At 36.8% G+C, this 26,580-nt stretch overlaps 1 long non-coding RNA gene across 2 annotated transcripts in view; it reads left to right on the forward strand.

Annotated features, from left to right (window-relative positions):
* Window positions 1–313: 313 nt before the first annotated feature.
* The window catches only part of LOC116659784, a 46,521-nt gene continuing 20,254 nt past the window's right edge, over window positions 314–26,580 (forward strand). For both annotated transcript variants that reach the window (XR_004315130.1, XR_004315129.1), the window contains exon 1: window positions 314–627. This is a non-coding gene — a long non-coding RNA (uncharacterized LOC116659784). The remainder of the gene's footprint in view (window positions 628–26,580) is intronic.

Below are 26,580 nucleotides of genomic sequence, written 5' to 3' on the forward strand. Positions count from 1 at the left end.
ATCTCCCCTGCCGTCTTGGCCCCCAGTCTCTGTTTAACCCATGCCTTTCCCGCTCTCTCCGGGCGGAAGACACAGAGGGCTCAACACAACCAGGCCTGCCTAACAGCCTGGAGGCCTTGCGCTGCAAGAAGAGAACACTCGCACCTTCCGCGCTCCCCTCCGCGCTGCAGCTGCCTCTTGCCACTCAGGCGGTTCGACGTGGGAATGGCCCAATTAGGGCCCGCGGTCTCCTCGGGGGCCCCGCCTCTCCCGGCAACTTCGCCAATGAGCGGCGGGCGGAGGCGGGACGCGCTCCGCTCTTACGTCTGCAGTTCTGGCGGCGGGTGTGAGCCGACGTGGGCGCGAATGAGGGACTGCGGCTGGGCCGGCGGGTGGCGCGGGGCTCTCAGCCCGACAGCGGGGACAGGCGCGCGGCGCGGGGCCGGGGAGGGCGTCAGACCCTGGCCGCGGCGGAGGGCGGCCTAGCGGGGCTGCCCGGCGACCTGCGTCCGAGCGCTCGGAACGCTGCGCCTCGCTGGGGACAGTCCGGAGTCCGCGCTGTGGAAGAGGAGGAATACTTGCCGGAGCTGATGGCGGAGAAAGAGCCTGGATCCATGGTTTGAGCACCGTCGCGCCTTTTGGCCGAAGGTGGGACTGGCCCCCTGCGCTGGGCGCAGAGCGCTGGCCCCCTCTTACCGCGGCGGGGTTCGGGGAGCGAAGGTGGGGAAGCCGCCTGTCTCCCTCGCGGGAACTGTCCCTGAAGGTGCTCCAGAGCTGCGGACAGAGCCCGGGTTCGGGCGGGCAGATGCTACGTCCCCTCCCTCCACGTCTGAAGCTGGGGAGACGAAAGCTGGGAGGTGTAAGGGCAGGGAAGGTGTGCCATTAGGGTCACTGACGGAGGAACGAGTAACAGGGCTATTTTCACTCCGCAGAGGGAAGGGAGATCAGTTTGGAGTGATCAATGTAGTGTTTTAAGAGCTTCTTAGCTACGAATCAGCATTTCTTTTACTTTAACTTATTTTTGTCTTACCTTTTTTCCTTCCTTCCTAGTGATTTTGATATCCTTTCGTCTAATTACAGTGTTTCCTATGGATGGTCTTGGGATAAACCTAGATTAAATGATGCAAGTTCAACCGTGTTTGTGAATGTGGAAGAGGCCGAAGTGCATATCAGTTTACTTGAAGTGTGGTGATTGGGGGCCCTGGGAGGTCTGGTCCCTGGCGTCGCTCCACAGTTGATCAGCTGTTTTACCAAGTGTGCATTTTCTTTCGTGTACTTGTATTGTTAAAAGAGATTTAGTTCTCAGAGGAACATAAATGTCTTGTCTTTTGCTGTCTTTTGAAAAGGTGGTTTAAACACAAACACACACACACTTCTATATGACATAAGTATTAACCAAATTACTCCATTATCTTGAAATAGTGCTGTCTAACTGCTCAAAGGTGCTCACGGTATCTGTAGCAACGTACATACACCTTTTTAAAACAATTCCAGATTTTTTTTTTGATTAATGCTTCATCAGTAATGAATTGCTTCATCATCAAATTGGCTACAGTGCAGTTTTGTAGGTTAGGTTGTTGTTAACTTACCTATAGGAAAACTAACAACTTTCTCTTCCTCAGCCCATCAGCATTAAAATAAATGCTTTTTTGAGATTTAGTTGACATTGGAAGGAAAAATCCTAATCTTCCATGTATGATTCAGATAGGCATTAGGCTTATTGAAATGCTTTACTGATGGATTATTATTTACAACAATAAAGTGTCAGGGTTTTTTCTATTCTGTACACCAGGCAACGAAGAAAAGCTTTATCATCAAACTATTGAACACGTGAAACAATGAAACTTTCTCAAGGAACAAGTTGTTTTTGTAGAGGATATGGAAAGGAAAATACAATCATGCTTACTACTTTCTTGGTTACTGAATGAAAAAAATAGAAATTAAACTTGAAAATAAAGCCAATTAAAAAATTAAATTCACCTTATCTATTAAAAATAATTACATAAAATACTAAGAATATTGAAAATTAATGGATTCATCAATGATTAAGAATGTTCAAAGAGATTAAAAATGCAGTTAAGTCTTTTTAAATCGTTTACTTCAATGTATTTTCCAGAAGTGTCTTAATCTAACTGATCATATCTTTAAAATGGAAAAAAAGAAGTTACAAATTGATCATTTTCTCAGATGGGCTAATTAGACTTCTTTCTCGGGACAGCAGGCTCGATGATTAATTCATCAGTCACTTAATGAGAGTTAGTGGGCTTACTATTGAAAACTGCCAAACTAAGTGCATGTGAGGAAGTCTAAATCGCATGTACAGGTATTTCTGCAGCTGATAAAACTGTCAGAGAAGGCTGTGCACCTGCTTCCTTAACATTTTATTTTTCTCAGGAACTTGAGTTTTTGCTCCTTAGGAACATGTTCCCAGGGACCTTGTAATTTGGTTTTTTCCCAGCAGGGGGAAGCATATTCTGCTTTCGTGAAGAATTGGGAAGAAAAAGCTCATAAGTAGAAAACCATCTAAGTAAGAAACAAAGAGAGGGTCCAAATTTCAGAGAAATCATAGGAAAAGAGAATGGAAGTGATGATAATAACCTTGATTATATAAAGAGAGAGGCAGAGAGATCTTTAAGGTTTAAATTAATCCTCTCATTGTACCTGAGACTCTATGCGTGCTTATTTAAGAGTAGAAGCTGAGCGTCCTTTTGAATCTCTGATAAATCGTTACATACATTTTACATTATAGATCTTTTGTTATCTTTTGAAAAGCCGCTTGCCAAGATGTGTAGGTTTTGTTTTGGATCTCTGTAGGAGAGGGCTGTTGAGATGATTTTATTTGCACACCTGGAAATGCACTGATGGAAGGCAGTGGCTGTAAATAAACCTGCCGTAGATACTCATTTGAAAAGAAGGTGCGCACTGAAGTGCATTTCAGTCGGCACTGTGCAGACGCTCTCAAGTCAGAGTGAATAATAAAATGATCAGAAGATTCCGGGCTTCAGAATGATTTTCTGGAAGCTAATATATGTAAGGGCAATGATGTAAACCAATGAGCTTTCACAGTGATTTATTTTGCTTTTTTGATTGATGGTTGATGCAAATCAGAGCTCAATTGTGACTACTTCACTTAGAACTGAAGGCCACTGGTGGAGTTAAAAGTGCTAATTTGTTGATTATTTTGTTATTTTTGTTGTAGTTTGTTTATTTCACTTGTTTCTGCTGTGTGTTTTCAGTAGGAATGATTCTGAGACAGCTAATGAAAGAGCCTGAAGATTGTATTTTGTTGCTACTTTGAAAAGACTGATGTGGCTTGAAGATTATTTACGTTTGAGTTGTTAAAATGATTTCCTTCTGTGATTATAATATTGTTTAATTATCCATTTGTACGGAAGGTGCTTTTGTGGATAAAACAGCAAATTCAGCATGAGCTTTAAAGTTCCACTCAGCCTCTGAATTTGCTTGCCAGATGAAATGAGATGAGGTTACTTATATCTATGCTACTTCTGGGAAATGCACCAAACTGTGAATCCAGATACCTGGATTTTAATTTAATTTAATTTACTCCTACTACTTATGTTATTATAATTAATGGACAGAATTTATTACATGATTTTTAAAACGTACACACAACGCTTAATATAACAGTTCCAAAGCCTTGCGTATCTTCTGTTCCAGACTATTTCAATTCTCTATTATTTCATTCTGTCAAGAAAAATGCTAATGTATACTTATGTTAATAATTAATGGATAAATTAATTTAAAAATTATCGAGAAAAATACCCTGTCTGCAAGGAATTCATAAATTAGTTCATGTGAAAAATAGTTATTTAACATTATCTGAGAAGTAATGTAGCATGATAGTTAACTGCTTTAATTCTGGACTCAGGCAGCCTGGGCTCAGCACTGCTGTGTTACACCATGGTGGGCGTGATCAGCTCCCCTTCCCAAACCAGTTCGGATGTCAAGGACTGATGGTGCCAAAGTCACACACAGCCAAAAATGTGTAGTGTTTTTATAATTCACGTTCTGAGGTTTTCTCAGGAGAGGTGGGCAGCATCTGAACTTGTCTTAAACATCTTGAGCTAAAGGAGCTACTGGCTTTGGTTTTTACTGCGGCCAGGCTACAGGACTAGGGTGAGAATTCCAACGTGTGGGCAAAGGTTTATGCTTACACCGCCCGCTGGTGTCAAGAGACCTATCCAGATGTGGAGCAAGAGAGGGTGAGAGAGGGCTGGGGTCCGAACGCTGCCAGTGGTCAAGCACGGAGATGGAGTCCGACTCTTAATTACAGCAGTCTAACCCCGTTACTTCCTAACTGCGAGAGCCTGGGTGAATTACTTCTCTCACTATATAATCAGCATAAAAGCAAACTCTTCCTCATAGATTTGCTTCATTTGCTTTATAAATGTGGATAATACAATTCCTTATCACATAGTTAAATGTGTGTTTTATGAGCATTAAATTTAAATGGGCATATGAGCATAATGGCATATATATATGTTTCCTTAGAAGCTTTTCTGGCACACAGAATGATCTCGGAACTGATTTTCTTCTTAGGCAGCCATTATGTGCTAGACCCTTTGTGCTAAGCAGAGGATGTGGCATTTAACTACCATCAAGAGCTCACACTGTCACTGGGGAGAGCTAAAAATAACCAGGATTAGTGCTATAAATGAGAGAAAGGAATAGTTTAGGTTTAGAGAAGGGGAAGCTTAATCCTAGCTATGGAGCAGTTAAAATTTGAGGTCCACTTTGGAGGCTGAGTAGCGGTCCCACAGGGAGAGGGGGTAGTAAAGCTCTTGCTCACAGAGAGGGTGTGTCCTAAGCAAAACGCTGCGCTGTGGGGCGTGTGAGGTCCGCAGTGGGACGGCAATCAGAGTGCAGGCTTTGTGGGGAGGACTGGATGCCCACAGGGCAACCAGCGCGCTGTGAAAGAATTCTAGTGAATTTCCAAATTGTGCTTTGTAAATTATAAAACCCATGTAAGATTTCAAAAACAGAAGTGAATGGCGATGGGAACAGCTGAAGAATCATTCATACATCCTGTTAGAGGTTCTGTTTCTCTAGTTGAATCCTGACCAATGCAGCCCCCTCACCAGCCTTTGCTGTATTTTGGAAACAGGGGAAATTAGAAGAAATGATACATTATATTACTCTGAGGTCTGAGCTGAAGTGGCTTAAGGTCCCAAGTAGAGAAATGAATGTGCTCTAGCAATGTTCTGAAAGAGTGACTTCAGATTGGTGGACAGAGCAAACAAAGGTTCTTTAAAGGTTCTTGAAACAAGTCGTAAGTAAACTGTTGTTTCGTTAAGTGAGTTTTCGCTCAGCTTAATAAGGACTGTGTGATTATTACAATTTTATCAATTCAATATTGTGTAATTATTCAAATAATGTAAAATGATACCTTTCTTTTCAATGTGCATCCCTTTGTACAGTATCATTCTACTACTAACATACAAATTGTGCGATCACCTTTGAATATTTAGTTTCAAAGTCTGAGAAAATCATGCAGTTTTGGTTCTATAAACACATCACTTATGCTGGAAAAGTCGTCACTATTCTTAGAAAAAAAAATCAACGGGATCCCTTGCTGCCATTGTGGTAAGGGTAGAAGGTGGCAATTTAGCAACTTCCTGTCTGTGACTGTTACCCGTATGTGCCCTGGTTATGTGTTGGCCAAGGCCACCTGGACAGACGTGTGACTGACTGGGATTTATCCACCATGAGCTGTTCAGGGTGCCACCGATGGCTCTGCCTTCAGTACTCTCCCCTGATGTCCATTTTATACATTTTGTAGATTAATAAGCTTATAGTGCAGATTTACCATTGTGATTTTTTTGGTTCATCTAAATAATTTTTTTTTTAAAGTAGCCACCCGTATGTCTACTGATTCTCAGATCTACTGAGGTTCTAAAAAAGCAAATGCTCCCCAGAATGGCGGGAGAAAAGGAGGCTCCTTGGAGGAGGGGTACTGCTTTTTTATCACTCAAAAGGTTTGAGTTTTAAAGAATTTCTGATCTGGAATCCAAAAATCTAAATTTGACGCCTTGCCATTTCAATGTCAATATATTAGTTGTCTGGGCATTTAATAGTATTTTAGGAGTATTTCAATCTTAATTTCCTTATTTACAAAGTCTGGATAAGAGTTATTTTATCTATCAATTAGGGCTATATTGATTATAGTCCTATAAGATAAAATACATGATAATAATTGTTCTTAAAGTGCTATGAAAATACATAGTCATATTGCACAGTGAGGGATTTTTATTCCAATAGTAATAATTATTAGGATTATCATAATTAAAATTAACTGTGTCCAATATGCCATGCAATCTTTTATGTGCTTTACAAACTTCTACTCTCACTATAACCCTATGAAGAAAGTACAGTTACTACCGTAATTTCACAAATGAAGGAAATTAGATTTTCCAAGGTCATGTACCTGACAAGTGGTACTTGTCTAGTAATTTAAAGGATGGATGATTGTTGTTTTTCACCCAAAATATAGTTCCTCAGTAAGGTAATATATATTTCTTAATTGCTTATTATGTCACCAAGAAGTATCCAAAATAGTATTGCGTTTTTGCTCCCTGTCTTTGCTAAGTAAATTTGGAGGCAGAATAAACTGGAAAACATGCTGTTGGCTGCTTACAATTCTTGCATTTATCTATAATAGATGATCAGGAATTTTCAAAAAAGCTAGAAATATTCATAGTTCTCAATACATGGAGCAATTGTTACCTTGATATAATGTTAAACTCAGAACTTTTCTTACTCATTTCTATAAGCTAGAGCTCACAGGGTTTGTATAAAAAAAAAGTCACTTCTGCAAATGTCAAAAACATTACAATTCAACTAGTGCTGTAAATCCCACAACACTATCTCCATTTTTATTCAATCTAAAGTAAAAGAAATTGGGCACACTTTAAAAAGATCCAATCTGGTAGGAAGGGCTTTAAAGAATACATTTTAATTACGTGTTTTAAAATTAAATGATGTGAGAAAGTACACAAACCTCATTTATCAATTTTACACTATGAGTAACAATAGGCTTGATAATGATGTAAATTAAACGTTACTGGAGAAAATTTTGTCTATTGAGGCTCAAAAATAGAAGACCAAAGATACAGTGGCATAGTTGAATGACTCAAAATCTAATATATTTTGTTAGTTAACATTCAGAAATACATGATTACTAAACTACCATGTAATAATATCATCTATGGTAGTGATGCAAAGAAACTCTGGCATTTGACCTAAGAAATGATGGAATATTTTTTAAGTCTAGGAATTAGTGATTATTGCCAGTATAAATCTAAATCCTTAAAGTACATAGTGCATTTGAGAATCTGAGAACAGATTCACATTTCTGTTCTAAAAGTTTCTAATCTTTATCTCCAGCCCCTAGAAGTACGTTTTAGAATAAGGATGGCAAAACATACAACCCAGATGACTAGGAAATGCTTTGTCAGGAAATATGCAGAGAGACAGCTGAAATCTACAAGTTTAGTCTGCAGATGAGCTTCTGGACCATGAAACACACCTGTTGGAGGAGGCTGCTTGTCAATACTTCCAACATAATCACAGATAGATTAATGCATTGTCACATTCAGGTAGTCAGTGTTGTATGGGAATATTATTTTCTCTAAACGGAGCCAATTCTTTTCTATTCCATCTCTCATACATGTAACAGCAAAGTTATGTATTTTGAAAAGGTTGTTTCCAGAAGACAGATGAGCTCTTTTAAGCTTTTGATGGCCTGTATAAATGCCTGCCTTGAAGCTGTAGGGATATAGCACAACTCGTGTCTTCCTCAACATATTTCAAAAGTAGAATTCTGAAGCAGCAAAGAAGGGCCTTAGAAGGGCTCAAGTGTATGAAATAACTGCAGGAAATTCACTTCATTTTTTAAACTTCATTAAATGCTCTGTGATAATGACTGAGTCACCTCCAGAAGAAATCTAGAGGAGTGCCATCAGACTCTGCCTTTGGTCATAATCTAGTGAAAATCAGTATCCAAACCAAATTCTTAAAAACACAGATTTCCTAGTTATCACATTGGTGGAATTATGTAAGTAGTGTCTATAAAACACAATTTTCAAAATTTAAAAACATGACTCTCATACAAATACAGAATAAACGTGTCAAAGATACTTGTTGAAAACATTAATCAATTAAGGAACTAGTAAGATGGTCATGCTAGTTCAAGAAATAATTTGAGAAATGAATATTTATATAATCACCCAGTCAAAAGAATGCTAAATTAAACACACTAATAGATACAAAACTGGTTAAAGTCCTACAGAACATTAAAAATACACCATTGAAGTTATCTTTTCAACCAGTAAGAAATCCACTAGCTAACATGTAACTCCATAATGTCTGGGTGCTAATCACCTAATAAATAGCAAAGATAAATACAAGCACACTTTCCTACATAATTAATAATAGTTCAGGAAGCCTGTTAAATAATACTTCATTATGACAGAGGAAGGAAATTAAGATATCTTCTCGCTTTATTTACAAATATTAGATACACACACGTGTGCACACACACATGAACACATCTCTCCCCTAACAACCCACAAAGTGGTTACTATGTGTAATTACAGTAAATAAACAAGTTTCATAGACATACATAAAGCATTCCTTCAGGGAAATCCAAGTAAATTTGCATGACATTTTAAGAAGGCATGAAAGTCACTGTGGTTTATACTAAACATACTAAATATAAAAGTGACCTTATTTATACTCACTGTATAGCTAACTGCAGTAAACACTGAATAAAGTTTAAAGTGAACATAGAAAAACATTTTGCGGAGTATTCATTTTAAAGCATGTACACAAGACGAATGTTTCATTAAAATATTAGCATTATATGTGTTTCTGTTTCTACATTGATGATACAGTTTAGGATCAAAACTTTGCTGTCACAACACTCTGGACAGCAACTGCATGTCATGGTTGTGCTTGGTGACCAGGCGGAGTAACATAAAAAAATTCCCATAAAGTCAATTTGACACCCCCTAAGTCTTAGTGTAACAGATAACTTTAGAATAATTTCCTAACTATATATTACATGTACACAACCAAAATGCTTACTGGTAATTACTGCAAGATAATTCCCAACACAATTAGTTATGCTTAATTGATATTATAATGAAAGAGATACAATCAATCAGTATTTTTGTTAAGTCCCTTAATTTAACAGGCTGAATATTTTTCAGTTTCAGTTGACTGATCAAGTTTGAAATATTTTCAATTTTCTCTAAAAATTAAAATTAAATGAACATCACAAAATAAGTTTTTTTAAGTTTGGACAACTTTAAAAATCCATCCCATTTGTATACACAGATTGAAGCACAGTATAAAAGGGGAAGTTAGATCATTTCCTGCAAAATAATTCCCTTTTCTTTGATCTGTGATAATCACAATCCATCAATAAATACTAATAGTTATCAATTTATCCCTTACAAGACTTAATACTCATAAATCTATAGGACTGTCAAATAAATAATGTCGAATTCCCTTTTCCAAGTACTTCATGTATCATGGATGCTATTTCACCTCTTCAGTATATTAAATCAATTGAGTTTTGGGAAAATTGTGTAAAAACTAAAATTGATATTTCCTAACATTTATTTCATCACCATCATGAAACTGTATGTAGCTTATTTTATTTTGCATTATTCAATAGATAAGTTTGGTTCAGTAAATACAATTAAAAGGATAATTTTGCTCACGTAAATTATCTCTCATATATAAGAACTCAGAAATGCTTACAGTCACTTTTATATAGAAGGCCAAAAGTCCATTTTACTACCATTTTCCTTTTTACAATAATATATTGTTAAAGTAAAAAATAAAGTTACCATTCTACTTAATTGGTCCTATATGGCAATAAAATGAAATAAATGCTTGAAAATACACAAATCAAAAAATGCTTCCTTGGAATTATACGTAACAAGCAAGAAAATTATTAAATGGTTATAAATATTTGACAAATTTTGTGTGCTCAGTAGCATTCTATAAGTAGTTAACAATAAGATCATTTTATAGTTAGTAGGTAATGATCCACTCTTTCTATAGGTTTATGCTTTATTTAAAATGAATGCTATTTGTTGACTTTAATATTAGGCGACAAGAGAACCAAATGAGCTATATATTGTGTTGCCTACTTTTTCTTTTTTGCCAAAATACTTTCCTTCATCTACATTTTCAAGGTATTTTTCAATGATTAACTGATTTTTTTTGTCATGCTCTATTTGTGAATTTTTTTCTTCAAATGGTTTAATAAAATGGTTTAATTAACACATGTAAGAGACCAGTTTTGTCCTTTCAAAACTGGGCTAGACTCATTATTCCATTTTCTATAGTATTTCCTGAATATATATAATCTCAAAGCAGGATGTCATACATAGATGGTACACTTTTTATGAACATTGTATTATTATAATCTCTTCCTCTTGTCTTATTACATTTCTTGTTATGCTGCAGTAGGAGCCAATATATAAGTAGGCTCATAAAAATTAGGCATTATGACCCAGAAGGACATCTTTGAAAATGAATTCTCAAACACAATTGGCTTTTAGCTTCATATAAATCTTGGTGGTTAAGTTACCTTTACTCCTAAAATCCAATGATACATGAATAAAAAATAATGTTTTCATACAGGGTAGGCTTAATTTTATATTTAAGCATAACAGTTTGCTATTTCACAATAATACTAGAACCAGAATACTGTGTTTTAAGACTTTATGGAACTAATTTATAGTGTAGGGCAGGCACAAACTTGATCTCATGGCAGCAAAGTTTTGTTTCCATTTCAGCAATACTGCCTAACACAGTATCAGGCCAGCAAATCTTAAATATAAGTTAAGCTAACATGATCCATTACCTTATAAAGCTAGAGCACCCTGAGGAGTCATGCTGCATATGCCAAGTGATTTTTCAAACTTTAATCATCTTAAATGTCAGATAAAGGTGCTTTGCTGTCATTCTTTAAAACTGGGGCAGAAATCCCAAGCATACCTGCAAGTTACAAAGAAAGCCTCGTCTTAATACTAGTATTAAATAAACAACACCCTTTCCAATCACCATTCATTTTGCCGCTCACAGTAAACAAAAACATGATAATGCTATAAGGCAAATTCAAAATAAAGTTATTTTTTAAAGGTAAAAATATAGACATCTCCCTAGCAAGACACAAACTTCTTATAACCATCAGGTCAATTTGAATTTCTGTTTTGGTCATTACCGGCGACACTGACAAAAGTTTGGCAGCTTTACAAACATCTTATTATGAGCATAGACCCAAATGTCCTCCACAAAAATACGAGCAAATGGAATCAAGTGATAAATAAAAAGACTAATACATCACAACAAAATAGAATTTCTTCCCATAATTCAAGGCTGGTTCAAGATATGTATATTAATCAGTGTAATTCATCATATTAACAGACCTAACAAGAAAAAAGCTCAAGATCCTATCAGTAAGTGCAAAGAAAGTACTTGAGAAAAAACAACAGCAACATCTGTTTATGGTAAACTCTCTGAATTTGGAATAAAAGGGAATCCCTCCACTTGACAAGGGTATTTGTGACAACCTGCTATCAGCATCATACTCAATAGTGGAGGCCTGTGTGCTTTGTCCCTAAGGTCAGCAGGAACAAGACAAGAACACACTGTCTCCTGAGTCGTATTCAACATTGTAGTACATGTGCTAACCAATGACAGGGAATAAATGAGAAGCATACAGAATATAAAAGTAGAAATAAAATGTTTTCTATTCACAGATGAAATGACTTTCTCTGTGGAAAATCTGAAAAACTTTTTTTCTAGAATACATAAATGAGTTTATCTAGTCTTAAAATACAAAGTCACCGTCGAACTATGGATTTTATTTCTACCTGCCAGCAATGAACAATCATAATTTAAAAATAAATATTTACCATAGCACTAGATAAAGTTGAAATATTAGGTAAAAATCTAACATTCAGAATCTATGTTAAAAACTATAAAACATGAAAGGAAATAATTAAACAAGAAATTAGTGAAAGATGTTTTTGGACTGAAAGACTCAATTTTGTTATGAAATAAATTATCTCCAATTTGATCTGTAGATTAAGTGCAATCCTAACTAAAATTACGGCAGGATTTTTATAGGTATCTGTTAGCTGACTCTAAAATTTACATGAAAAAACAATAAAAAATGAATAGACAAAAATTATTTTGAAACTGCAGAACAAATTTGGAAGAGGCACACATCTCAATTTAAATATTTACTTAAAAGCGGCAGTAATCAAGACAGCACGGTATTGGTGAAAGCAGAGATCCACAGATTGATGGAACACAATAAATAGATTAGAAATAGACTCCCCAAAGTTCAGGCAATTGATTATAAAGTAATCCATTTGACGCCTCCCTCTGCCGCCCTCTTTTCCTTTTCTTTTTCTCTCCCTCTTACCATACATAGACACACAAACACACGCACATTTCATTTATGCCCCACAAGTTCCATCTCCACCAGAATCCCAGTTCTGCATTTACCATCTGCAGGTTTACCTTGTGGTCCGCCAGCTGCAGGATATTGTTAATTATATACCGGGCCATCACTGGGCGCTCCAGGGGGAGGCTCAGGCAGTGACCGACAGGTTCGCGGTGAGCCGCGTGGGCAGCAGCATCTCGGGCAGAAGAGGCAGGAGTTCCGGGCCTCCACGCACCTCTTCAGGGCTTGGTAGGAGCTGAACATCTCCATGCTGGGCGCTGCATCAGGGTTTTAGGCTGGCCTGAAGCTCAGCTGAGGGTCACTGAGCTCGGGGAAGCACTCGGGCATGACGCCCAGGAGAAGGCCCAGGGGAGGCCGTGGTCAGCCACAAGCCCTCCATCCGGTGGGACCTGGCGAGGTGCATGGAGTCCAGGGGCTCCTGCAGGAACACACGAGTGGATGGAGAAGTGCTCGGCGGCAGTGGAGGGCTTCCTCTGGGCCGGGCTTTTTCCAGCCCGGCTTCTTCTGGGCCCGGCCCGAGTACGGTGGCGCAGGCTGACGGGTGTGGGTCCGCAGCAGGTTTCCACACCCCCGCCGCCTCCCGCTTCTTGTGCATATACCCCTGACATCCGTACCTGCCCTCCGGGCAGATTTTCTTCACCCATTTGGAGAAAGAATTAATTTATTATGGTTATCATCACAATCATTATTTTTAAAATTGTGTCTTCTAATTAAAGTTTGTGTGTGTGTGTGTATGTGTGTTTTAATGCGTAAGTTAACTCCCAAGTTGACTGGATAAATATTAGACAAGCAGATACACATTTAAAAGAATCCATTCTGAAAACACTAAATTATTCGGTAAACCTTCTGCAGATAACTTAAATAATTGTTTCTCAGAAATATTAACTACATTTTACATATAGAATACTAAATGCAAATTTTACTGTCAGAATTTTTCAAATATAGAATTAGTAATTTTTTTAAACCATTACTGGAGAATTTATAAGCATAGATGTTGAAAGAAAACCCAAGCCAGCATATAAAAAAGCAATAAAATAATTGGCTGATTCAAAAATCATAATTACTTAATTCAGTTATCATATATAAAATCATCTAAATGATTATATAACTTATGTGCCAGCAATTTTGCTTACATATCAACTGTGTAATATGTTCTAGTTAAGCAGAATATTAAAATTTGCAGATATAAATATCACTTTTTCAGCAGTAACACTTTACTGAAGTGTAATTTATATAAAAGCAAAACACCTATTTAAAGTGTATATTTTGACGAGTTTCAGGAAATGTATACAGTCATGTAAGAACCACTATGATCAAAATAAAGAATAATTCCTTCAGATCAGAGACAATATGTTATTACCTTTATTCTAATTATTAAAAGTAGTCTCCATTGTAGATTTGACAGTGTGAGCAGAAGATTTCTCTACCTTTCCACTTAGATTTCATTTCTGTGGTATTGTAGAACACTAATGAGTTTGTGATAAAGTGATTTGAATACTTCCTTTGACATTATTTATGTACTAGATGGCTCTAGACAGTTCCTTGAAACCCTCAATTTTCCTGTTAGATATGATACCTTCTGTCCTATCCATGAAGATCTGTACTTGATCTAAAAAAGTTTTCATGAAAGTCAAATGAGATAATGGAGTTAAAATATTATAAATTAGGAAACAGTATACAGATACATATTGTTTAGCATAATTATTCATTCAGCAAGAGGTTCACAGTTCACTCCTGATACAATTTTCTGTCAATCAGGTTTTGCCCCCTGCTTTTCTATTCACTTCCTGCAAATACAGGATAGAGAGAAAGCATGTTAGTTCCAAATGAACACGGAAACAATGTGTCCCAGGAGAACATTACTAAAATCACAGAAGTAGTGGGTGCACCCCCGTTCCTGCCTCTGCACAGAAGTAAGGAAAGTGTGCCCGCGACAGGGGTGCTACAGCTTGTTCTCAGCCTACTAATTCTGTAAGGTGAGCGGGAATTTGGAGTGAGGTGTATGTGATGGTTTCCATTTGGAAATATCTTGGAGATAATAAAGCAGAGTGGTGAAAATTATGGTGACTTTCTAAGCAGGAACTCTGGAAATCATGACAAATTAGACACAAAACTTGAGTTCTATTTAAAAGTTTACTAGAAAATGTTAGAAAACACAGAAAGAACTCTAGACGTGGTTATGAATACAACCTACCAGCAAAGGGAATCTCACGAGCGGTCATTACGTCTGCCCCCCATTATGCCCAGGTGTTAGAGGATGCATTCTCACTCACCCACAGCGGTACATGGCTGTTTGCTACATGTGCGGTGCCATTTTAGGGGGCTGGTCCTGCTCACAGTGATATGGCAGGGCTCCAACACCCACTCCGTAATTGCTAAGTGGTTTTCTGCAACTGGCAGTCCAAATATTTTGATGCTGCTGAAGCTAAGGGTGATTAATTGGGCCTTTCCTACTCAGTTGTTATGTGGCAACGTAGGTTTAATGTTTTGAGCAGGCTTTGAAAGGCCAGGGGATTTTTTCATTGTGTTAGAATTGTGACAGCACGGGAAAAAGTTAAGGTATGAAAATACATTTCTTTCCAATATGCAAAATGTATTATCCCTTAGGGACTGTGTTTTTCATATTTCCATCCAAGATGACTTAAAACCCAGTTAAATATTAACTGATTGTGAAAAAGAGTGAGCATGTTCTTTTTTTCAACTCCCTTTAAAGCCAAGTTTTACCTGAGCTTGGGCTCATGATGTCATTCTGTAGTATTTAAAATCTAATTTGAGTCCTGTTTCTATTTAAAAAGAGCATTGCAACCTGCTAATAAAGACTTACTTTATCTACCACATATTAAACATTTACTACAGGATAAGCACTTTGCTAAGCGTATACACAAAATAAGCTTATTGAGTATCCTTGTCATACAATAGAATTCACTTACTAAACTTTATACTTCGATGGGTTCTGACAAATGAATTTGGCTGTGTGATACTATCACAATCAAGCTACAGAACATTTCCTTCATCCCCAAAATTTCCCTCACAGCCCCTTTGCAGTCCAGACCCTCCCCTCAAGCCCAGCCTTTCACAATAACTAACTTGTTTTGTGCCACTATAATTTTGCCTTTTCTAAAATGTTACATAAATGGCAGAAAACAATATGTAGTCATTTGCATATGCCTTCATTCACACAGCACAATGCTTTTAAGATTCACCCATGCTGGGCTTTACATTAGCAGTTCACTCAATTTTAATCACTGAGTGGTATTTAATTGTGAGAATAAACAAAATATGCTTATCCATTCACAATTTGGTGGACATTTGGACTGTTTCCAGCTTTGAGCTAGTATGAAACAGTCTGCTATGAACATTTACATACATGGACCTATATTATCTTTACCCTCGGGCAAAAATCTCATAGCAGATTGTTGAGTGATTTGGAAATGTGTGATTAATTATATAAAAAGCAACACACTATTTTCCAAAATGGCTATTCCATTTTGCATCCCCATACCCAATGTATGGAAGTCCCAGTTGCTTGGTATCCTTGTTAATATTGACTGTCTCAGTCTTTTAAATTTAGCTTTTCTAGTATTAATTTCAGGTATTCTAATGGGAGACGGCCTTTCATTGGTTTAATTTGCATTTTTTGTAAAAACTAATGTTAATGAGCCACTTTAAATCAGCTCATTGGCCACTGAATTAAATTGTTTGATTAAAGTGTCTCAAATGTTTTACACATATTATAAATTGGTTCATTATTATTGAATTTATGAACTCTATATATAATTCAGATACAAATCTGTATAAATATATTATATATTATGTAAATACAAGTGGCAATTATTCTTCTACTCTATATGCTGACTTTCACATTCTTAGCAATGTTTGCAAGCATGTTTTTAAACTTTTGATGTTTATTCTATACATTTTTCTATATATCGTTCTTATTCTTTGCATCTTAAGAATTATTTCCCTAGCAAAAGTTACAACAGTTTTCTTCTATGCCCTTCTACAATTTTTATTGGTTTAGCTTTTACTTTTAGGTCTACAATCAATTTCAAGTTTTATTTTGTATATGGTGCAAGATAAGTGTCTTAGCTCAGATGCTATAACAAAATACCTTCGACTGGGTAGCTTAAACAGCAGATACTTATTTCTCATAGACCTGGAGACCTGGAAGTCCAAGATCAAGATGCCAGCATATTCAATTTCTGGTGAGGGCTCTCTTCCTCGCTTGCAGATGGCCACCTTCTTGCTGTATCCTCACATGGTAGGGACCAAGAGAGAACTCTAGTCTCTTCCTTTTTTTATACAGACACTATTCCCACCATGGTGCTTCACCTTCATGACCACGTAAACCTCTCAAAAGCCTCACCTCCTAGTATCATCACATGTTCCAAGATTATTCCATCCCATTGAATTACCTTGGATTATTTGTCAAAAATCAATTGATGGATCTGGACTCAATCCTACTCCATTGTATATACATACATATGTATATACACATACACACATATATAAAATATTAAAGCAATAAAGTATTTTTATTGAGATATATTTTTCATATGATTAAATTCAATCACTAAAGTTTATACTTTGATGGGTTTTAGTGACATTTCTGGCTACTATAGTTTTATAGTAAGTTTTTAAAACAGAGTTCTCCACCATCTTTGTTCTGTTTAAAAATTGTTTTGTTGTTCTGGTTATTCCATGTACTTTGGTCTTCTATATAAATTTTGAGATCAGCTTATCAATTTCTACAAAATGATTTTTTAATTTCTTTGAAATTAGAAATTAAAAATTTGGAGAAATTGGTAACCTTAAATATGTTGAAACTTTCAATACATAATTATGGTAGAAATTTCTATTTTTTTGGTTCTTATTAAGTTTCCTTCAACAGTGTTTAGCAGTTCTTAGTTTACAGGTTTTACACATATTTATATTGCTTACATTTAAATGTTTCATGTTCCATGCTGTGCATTTGGTCTACAAATGCTCTAAATTTTATTGGTAATATTTTTTAAAACCATCTAATTTTTAAATATTGACCGTCAGTACAATAAAGCTGGCAAATTCACTTAATTATAATAGTAGCTTTTTGTAGATTCCTTATTATTTTTGATATATGACTAAAAAGGGATATCTTACTTTATCATATTTATGCTTTCTTCTAATTTTTTCCATTTTTTACTTACTGGAACCTGAGTTCAATGATAAATAAAAGTAGAGATAGTAAACAACATTGCCGTGTTCCTAGTCTCAGGAGGAAAACTTTCAATCTTTCATTATTACAGTGTCAGCTGTAGATTTTTCATAGTTTCCCTTCATCAGCTTTAGAAATGCTCTTTCGTTCCTAGTTTGGTGAGATTTTATCATGAATGGATGTTGAATTTGAAGTGCTTTTTTTCAATGTCTACTGATAGGATTTTTAATTTTTTTTGTTTTTATTCTTTTAATAACATGAATTACATGGATTGATTTCCACATGTCAGTCTTGCATTTCTGGGATAAACCCTACTTGTCCTTGATGATTAGACCTTTTATATATGGATAGATTTGATTTCTTACTATTTAGATTGGGATTTTGTATTTATGTTCACAATAAATATCAGTATTCAGTATTCAGCTCTTGTAACTGTTTTTCTAGACTTTATTATCATGGTAACAGTAACATCATAAAATGAATTTGGAAAATACTCCCTCCTATAATTTGTAAAAATATGCAAGAAATTGATGTATTTCTTCCCCAGATAATTGGTAGAACGGACCATTGAAGTGATCTGTGCCTGAGGCTTTCTATGTGGAAAGGTTGTTACACATGAAGTCTCTTTCTTTAGTAGATATGGGCAATTGTGATATTTCTTCTTTAGTAAATTTTCATAGCATGACTATAAAGAACTTTTCTGTTTCATCTAATTATTTAATTAAACCTTTTTCAGAATAGACTTTTGAATTGGTAGTAATGTCTCCTCTTTCATGCCTGAAAATACTAATTAGAGGTTCTCTCTCTCTTCTTTTTTAATTGATCAATCTAGCTGGATATTCATCAATTTTATTAACATTTTTGTGAAACCAGATTTTGCATTTTCTATTTGGATTCCCTCTTCCTATTTTAGTATGCCTACCTTTGCCATTACTCTTTCCTTATTCCTGCTCCTTAGGGTTTAAATTGCTTTTCTTTACTAGCATAATAAGGTATACGCATAGTTTATTGAATTGAGAACTTCTTTTTTTCCTTGTAATATCAGTCTTTAAAGGTATAAATGTCTCTGTAGGTGCTGCTTGAGCTATATCCCACACATTTTGATATATTGTGTTTCCTTTGTTATTTAAATATTTTCTAACTTTGTTAGTTCTATTATGACACATCAACACATGAATTATTTTTAAAGATCTTGATTTCTTGCTAAATACTTGGCAATTTTCTGTATATCTTTCTGTTATTGGTTTTAACTTTGATCCCATTATGGTCAAAGAACACACATTGGATAATTTCAATACTTTTGATTCAGTTAAACTGTTTTTTTGGCCCTGAATATGGTCTCATCACAGAGTATTTCTGATGCAGCTCAAAATAAAGTACCTCCTACTTTTGAGAGTTGGACGATCTATGGCTATCAGGTAGGTCAGTGTTAGTGATCCTGTTTTCTCGAACTCTGTAGTCTTACAGATTTTTTGTTGACTTTTTATGTCAGTTACTGAGAGAAAGGTATCAAAATTTATTACTGTGTTTGTAGATTTTGTGATTTCTCCTGCATTTCTGTATGTTTCTGCTTTTAAGTATTTTGAAGCTTTGTTATTAGGTTACTACATACTACTATGCTTACTATCTTTTGATGAGTGTATTTTTATCATTTTGCAATGTTCTGTTCATGCCTGGTAATCTATCCACTCCAGCTTTCTTGAGTTTCTCTTAGTACCTGCACATACATATTTTTTCATTTCCTTATACTATTTTAATAACTTTTTATTTTAACATAATTTCAGATTTACAGAAAAACTGTAAAGATAATACAGAGATTTGCCATATAGCAAACACTCAGTTTACCCTGTTAGTAGAAATGTACATATTATGGCAAATTTGCATTAGACACTTGTATATTCTCCCTCATTCATTTATTTATTCAGTCATTATTTATCACTGTAGACACATGAATATGTATGTTATACTTTGGGATAACAGTTTTGGGTGATTATGAAGATGCTTTAAAATCACATGCTGGTTTTTGTGTGGACATAAGTTTTCAAATAATTTGGATAAGTACTTAGTATTCTAATTGTATGCTATACTATATTTAGTTTTATCAGAAACTGCAAATTGACTTCCAAAGCAGCTGTATCATTTTACAAAGAATAAGGGTTCCTGTTGCTCTGTGTCCTCTCCAGCAAGTGGCATTTTCAGTGATTTTATTTTTTAAGATTTTGGCCATTATAATATTTGTATGGTAGTTGATCTGAAAATGTTTTTATTTTCTCTTCATTTTTAAAGACATGTTAACTAGGTATAGAAATCTGGGTTAACAGTTTTTTCTTTTTCTTTTCTTTTACCACCTTGAAAAGATAACTCCATTTTCTGATTTGCTTAGTTTTTGATCAAACTAAGACGAGAGGGTGCATTCCCCATGGCTGGGCTTCATCTCCAGCCCCTGCAGCATCTCTTGCCCTGGAGATCAGGGCTGTGGCTCCCTAAGTGACCCCCCTTCCCTTCCACAGGACACCTGTAGTGTTCTTGGCCCGTAACTTTACCACATTCCCTTGGGTCTTCACTTGTGCCTTACAGGGAACAGGTGTGCTGACTTCTGTAGACAGCTTAAGGTTTCTGCTCCACTGGGAATAGAGGAGCCAGTCCTAAAGGGTCGTGCCTTTCCTTGTGCAGCTGCTGTTTGCCTCCCCAGGAGGAATCACAATGGAGACTTTCTCAGGGCTCCCATTCAACTCCCTAGCTTTCTTGGGAAAAGCAGGTGAAGTTTGTGGTGAAGAGACCACACATGAGGGTCAGTTCCCTCTGTGTCTGTGACTTCCAGGACTTCAATATCATCAGTCTAGTCTACGCTTAGCTTTTAAAACTTCATTACGAATTTTAACTGGATCCTTCTTACTGACTGTCACTCTGTCTGGATCTCAGCATCTGCCCCAGGCACTGCTCATACCATCTCTCCTTAGGAGTCACCTGTCTTTCCTTAAACTTCAGATGAGTTAGTTGTCCTGTAATCTCAGCTTTCTGATGTGTTTAAGAAGAGCTGTGGTGTGTGTATCATCTGGCTTTTTATGTCATAAATGAGAGCCTAACCTCAGCAGGAGCTGAAAGTTTATCAGGGCTACAGTTGACGTGGGTTAGCAAGTGTTTTAAGCACTATGCCAAACACATTCCTTCCTTCCTCATTTATTAGACAGTCTAAATTTATCACACGTCAAGTTTCCATATATACACTGTCTGTCTCCGAGGTCCCCATTCTAATACTGTGGCATCTGTTCTTAAATAGTACCAAAATATTTTTGTTACTATAACTTCATGGAATGTCTTTAGTCAGGTAAATACTGTTCTTTGCTTTAATTTTTTCAAGTCTACTTAACAAATCAGGACACAATCTTCTCCTAAAAAGTTTTGGACAAATATATTGTGTTATTCAAAATGAAATATAAAAGTAAATGCTATTGATTTATAAAACAATTGGGGAAAACTGATATCTTTTTAAAGTTCAGTTGTGTGATTGAGGACTGCAGAAAGATTCTATGCTAGAAAAGCATCATTTGTCCCTCCAAATGCACTCTCTGCCTCTCTGCACTCCTGTTACCTGTCTCAGGAGACTCATCTCGATACAGTGCAGGAACCAGGACCTTTTGCTCTCTAGTTTCTGTTTAGATTTTGTCATATGAAGCCACCATCTGAAAATCAGAGTGTGTGAAAATTGAGAGGTCAGGGTATATAATCCCCCAGCTACGACCTGGTGGGGATGTTTGGCCTCGCTCCTCTATTGAAGGCCACTGCCCCCACTGGACAGGCTTCTCCTATGGTGATGGCTTTCATGGGGTTGCAGAATCTGCTACATCATGTTACCACTTCAGATTTTCTTATAAATTTCCCTTAAATCTGAGCAGAGCTCTGTAGATGGTCTTCAAAGTCAGCTATCAACCAAATCTCCTATATCCTTAACCTCTTTTCAGAATGATCCCTCGGCTTTCCCCCTTGAACTATGGCTTGTTTCTTTAGCATAGTTTCCCTTCCAGCTTTCTCAGGATGTGACTGTTTCTTCTTCTGCTGTCTAAAATGTGAGTAGATTGCTTGTAACAGCCACCTTCTGTTTGCAGTTGTTTCTTTCTTCGTCCTAAAAACAGGAAACTCTGAATCTCATGACATCAGTTTAGCCATTGGTGTATCTACTTACAGCAGAAATCTGCCATCACAGAGTTTACTTTCTTTAAAGTTACTGGCTCTTGGCATACTATGTCTTTCCAACAAAATTTGCCTTAAATTTGACATCGGTATCAATAAATATATTTCCAGAACTCTGGTGTCTCACTTTCTTGATTGTTTCCTCTTTAAATATTGCTTCTTCCACCTTACCTAGTAACTTGACCCAGTGGTCCAAATTTAGACATGTCATTGCCAATAAATACAATGTCTCCAATAACTTGATTCAAGCATGTATCTTTGTGGCACTCCCTTTTAGCTTTCCTTTGCAATTCTTCTGGTAACTCAACTCTAATCATCCATTGACCCCACTGGGACATGTAATTAACTAATACCATCAATTTTTCATGCCCTCTCATTCAGTCATTTATTTATTCATTCAACAAATGTTTAGTTTGCATTTACTCTGAGAGAGGAATTTTCTAGTCAGTAGAAATAAAGCAGTAGATGAAATAGATAAAAAATATATGCCTACTTGTAAGCAAACTGAAATAATATATGCTTTTAGATAGTGATAAATAGGAAGATAATAACAAAATAAAGAAAGGGGTCTGGAAATGTCAAGAAGATAAATGCAATTGTACTTATGGTGGCATAAGAAGGCCTCACTGAGAAATAACTTTTACAGCTTTACTCCTGTGTAATTGTTGTGCAATAAACAACACATATGTAATGTATGCAATTTAGCTAGTTTTGATGTCTGCGAATAGCCATGAAACCACTATCACAATTGAAATAATCAGGACAACCAACACTCCTAAATGTTTGCGCATGCCTTTTTGTTATCTATCCTTCCCTCCTTTCCTCTCTCATCTCGAGCAACTACTCCCTTCTGCACATATTGATTAGTTTTGTACGTCTAGGATTTATATAAATTGATTCTTGTGGTATTGATTGTCTGGCTTCTTTAACATCGTGTAATTATTTTGAAGTTCATCCACGTTGTATCAGCCGTTCATGTATTTTTAAGAGTGAACACGTTTCTCTTACATAGAATAGTGTATAGTTTGTTCATCCTTCACCTTTTCAAAACTTTTTTTTTCCAGATTATGGCTACTAAAATTAAAGCTACTATGAAATTTCACATACAAGTTATGCACATATGGTTTCATTTTCTTTTGCTAATTGCCCAAGATCGTATTGGCTGGGTCATATGATGGATGTATATTTAACTTTTTGAAAAACTGCTGAACACTTTTCCAAAATATGTATACCATTGTATATTCCTACCAGCACTTAGTTCAAATCTATGGCGATATTTGCTATGGCCAGACTTTATAAAATTTAACCATTTTATTGGATGAGTAGTGGTATTTCACTGTGGTTCAACTTGAATTTTCTTAAGTATTAATGATGCTGAGCATATTTTCATGTGCTTATATTCTGTCTTTATCCTTTTGTGAATTTGCCATTTAAAGCTTCGGTGAATTTTAAAAATTGCCTTCTTATTAAATTATAAAAGTTATTTATATATTTTAGAAATAATTATTTCAAAAGATACATATGCTGCATATATTTTATGTTTTTCTTTCACCACCTTTTTCAGTGATGTTATGAACAACCAATCAACCTCACTATATTTTAGTTTTCCAAAAATGTTCAAAAATACCATATACAGATTTGTCTCCTCTTTTTTTTCCTATTTTTAAAAAATTTTTAATAGACTTTATTCTTTTAGAGCAGTTTCAGGTTTACAACAGAATTGAGCAGAAAATACAGAGTTAGCACATAGCCCTCCCCACCCACACATATATACTCCCCTACCCTCAACATCCCTCATCAGTGTGGCTCATTTGGTACAATCGATGAACCAACATGGGCAGATTATTATCAACCAAAGTCCATAGTTTACATTAGGTTTCACACTTGATGTTATACATTCTATGGGTTTTGACAAATGCATAATGACATTTAGCCACTATAGTATCATACAGAATAATTTCATTGCCCTAAAAATACCATGTGCTCCATCTATTCATTCCTCCCTCCCTCCCTCTCCACAAACCCCTGGAAACCACGATCTTTTTATTGTTTCTGTAGCTGTGCCTTTTCCAGAATGTCATTTGGTTGGAATCATACAGTTTTTAGCCTTTTCAGACTGGCTTCTTTCATTTAGTAATGTGTCTTTTAAGTTTCTTCTGTGCCTTTCATGACTTGATAGATCTTTTTTTTTATTGCACATATGTTTTTTAATTTATATATATGTACTGTTCATTGTTTCTAAGAACATTTAGAGCTTTAGCTTTTGAAACTTACATAGTTATCAAAGAAATAAAGCTAACCACAAAATAAGAACTAACTCAAAAAGATACATACATCTTGCTATTAATAGCAACATTATTTGTAATTGCCCAGACATGGAAGCATCCTAAGTGCACATCAATAGCTGAATAGATAATGGAGATACAGCATGTGTGTGTGTGTGTGTGTGTGTGTGTGTGTGTGTGCACGATAGAATACAACTCACCCATAAAAAAGATGGATATTTTGCCATTTGTAGCCCTTCATTCACATTTTTTTTTCACTTCAAAAACCAGAACTTTATAACTGGCAGAGACATTTCCATTACATCAAAAACAACAAAATGCCTACAAATAAACTTAACCAAGGAGGTTACCTGTACCCTGAAAACCGAAATGAAACAAAGAAAGGAAAGATTTCTTGTGCTCTTGGATTGGCAGAATCAACACTATCAAAATGGCCACACTACCCAAAGCAACCCACAGATCCAGCGCAACCCCCATCAACATACTTGCGACATTCCTCACAGAACTAGAACAGACAATTCGAAAATTTATAAGGAGCCACAAAAGACCCCTAATAGCCAAAGCAATCTCTTGTAGGTCTTTTTTTTTCTCTCTCTCTTTCTTCTTTTTGTTCTCTTTTCTTACTTTTTGATGACTAGAGAAGGTCCTTTAACATTTGTTGTAAAGCTGGCTTGGTGGTGCTGAAATCTTTTAGCTTTTGTTTATCTGTGAAACTTTTGATTTCTCCACAGAATCTGAATGAGAGCCTTGCTGGATAGAATATTCTTGGTTGTAAGTTTCCCCCTTGCATCACTTTAAATCTATCGTGTCACTCCCTTCTGGCCTGTAGAGTTTCTGCTGAAAAATCAGCTGACAACCTTGTGAGAGTTCCCTTGTATTCACTGTTATTCATTGCTTTTCTCTTGCTAATTTTAATTTTTCTCCTTATCCTTAATTGTTGTCAATTTGATGAATATGTGCCTTGGTGTGTTCCTCTTTGGGATGATTCTGTGCGGTACTCTCTGCACTTCCTGGACTTGGGTCACCGTTTCCTTTCCCAAGTTGGGGAAGTTTTCAGTTATTGTCTCTCCCAAAATTTTCTCAGGTCCTTTCTCTCTCTCTTCTATTTCTGGAACCCCTATAATGTGAATATTAGGGTGCTTCATGTTGTCCTAGAGTTCTCTTAAACTATCCTCATTCCTTGTTACTCTTTTTTTCTGTTCTGCAGTAGTGATTTCCACTAATCTGTCTTCTAGCTCACTGATCCGTTCTTCTGCCTCATTTAGTCTATTCTTGGTTCCTTCTAGTGTATTGTTCATTTCAGTGATTTTATTCTTCAACTCTGGGTATTCTTTATACTTTCCAACTCTTTGCTAAAAACTTCACTCTGTGCATCTATATTCCTCTTGAGTTCTCTGAACATCTTGGCCATCATTACTTTAAACTCTTTCTCAGATAAGTTACCTATCTCCTCATCACTTATTTCTTCTTCTGGGATTTTATCTTGTGCCTTGGCCTGGGAGATATTCTTCTGCTGCCTCATATTGTCTATCTTTCTATGTGTTTGTGGAATCCTTCCACAGGCTTTGGGATTGTTGTTTTCTTATTTCTAGTATCTGCCCCTGGTGGATGAGGCTGGACTAGAGGCTTGTGCAGGTTTCCTGGCATGAGGAGCCGGTGCCTACCCACTGCTGGGTGAAGCTCAGTCCTGGACCTCTGGTGGCTAGGGCTGTGTCTAGAGGCCTTTGTGGCTCAGGAAGTCTGCTGATGGGTGGGGCTGTTCCCACCCGGTATGTTGTTTGGCCTGAGGCTTCTCTACAGGCTGTTGGGTGGGACTGGGTCTTGGTGTTAATGATCCAGTCAAGATGTCAGCCTCCAGGGAAGCTCATGTAGATGAACACTCCTGGAATGTCTTCCACCAGCTTTTATGTCCCTTGGGTGAGCCACAGCTGTCCCCCACGTCCCCAGGAGACCCTCCAAATCCAGCAGGCAGGTCTGGCCCAGATTCCTATGAAGTCACTGCCTCTGTCCTTGGACCTGGTGCACATGAGTTTCTGTGTATGCTGGAATGGAATCTCCATTTCCCCCAGTTCTGTGAGGCTCCCAGAGCTAAGCCCCGCTGGCCTTCAAAACCAGATATCCAGGGGTCTCCTTCTCTTCTCAAAGCCAGGACCCGAGCTGGGGAGCCTGATGTGGGGAGAGCTCTCACTCCTGTGCAAGGGCCTCTGCAACTTAACAAATCTTCAGCTTGTGGGTCGCCCACCCCGGGATATGGGGCCCAGTTATATCACAAGCATGCCCCTCCTACCGTCTTGCTGTGGTTCCCTCTTTATGTTTCCAGTTGCAGAAGATCTTTTTTGCTAGGTTCCTGTCTTTTTTTGATGGTTGTTTAGCAGTCAGTTGTGGTTTCATTGTAGTTGTGAGGAGGGGCGAGCTCGTGG

This window comes from Camelus ferus, chromosome 25 (genome assembly GCF_009834535.1).
Source record: "Camelus ferus isolate YT-003-E chromosome 25, BCGSAC_Cfer_1.0, whole genome shotgun sequence".
In the NCBI taxonomy this organism is placed as follows: Eukaryota; Metazoa; Chordata; class Mammalia; order Artiodactyla; family Camelidae; genus Camelus; species Camelus ferus.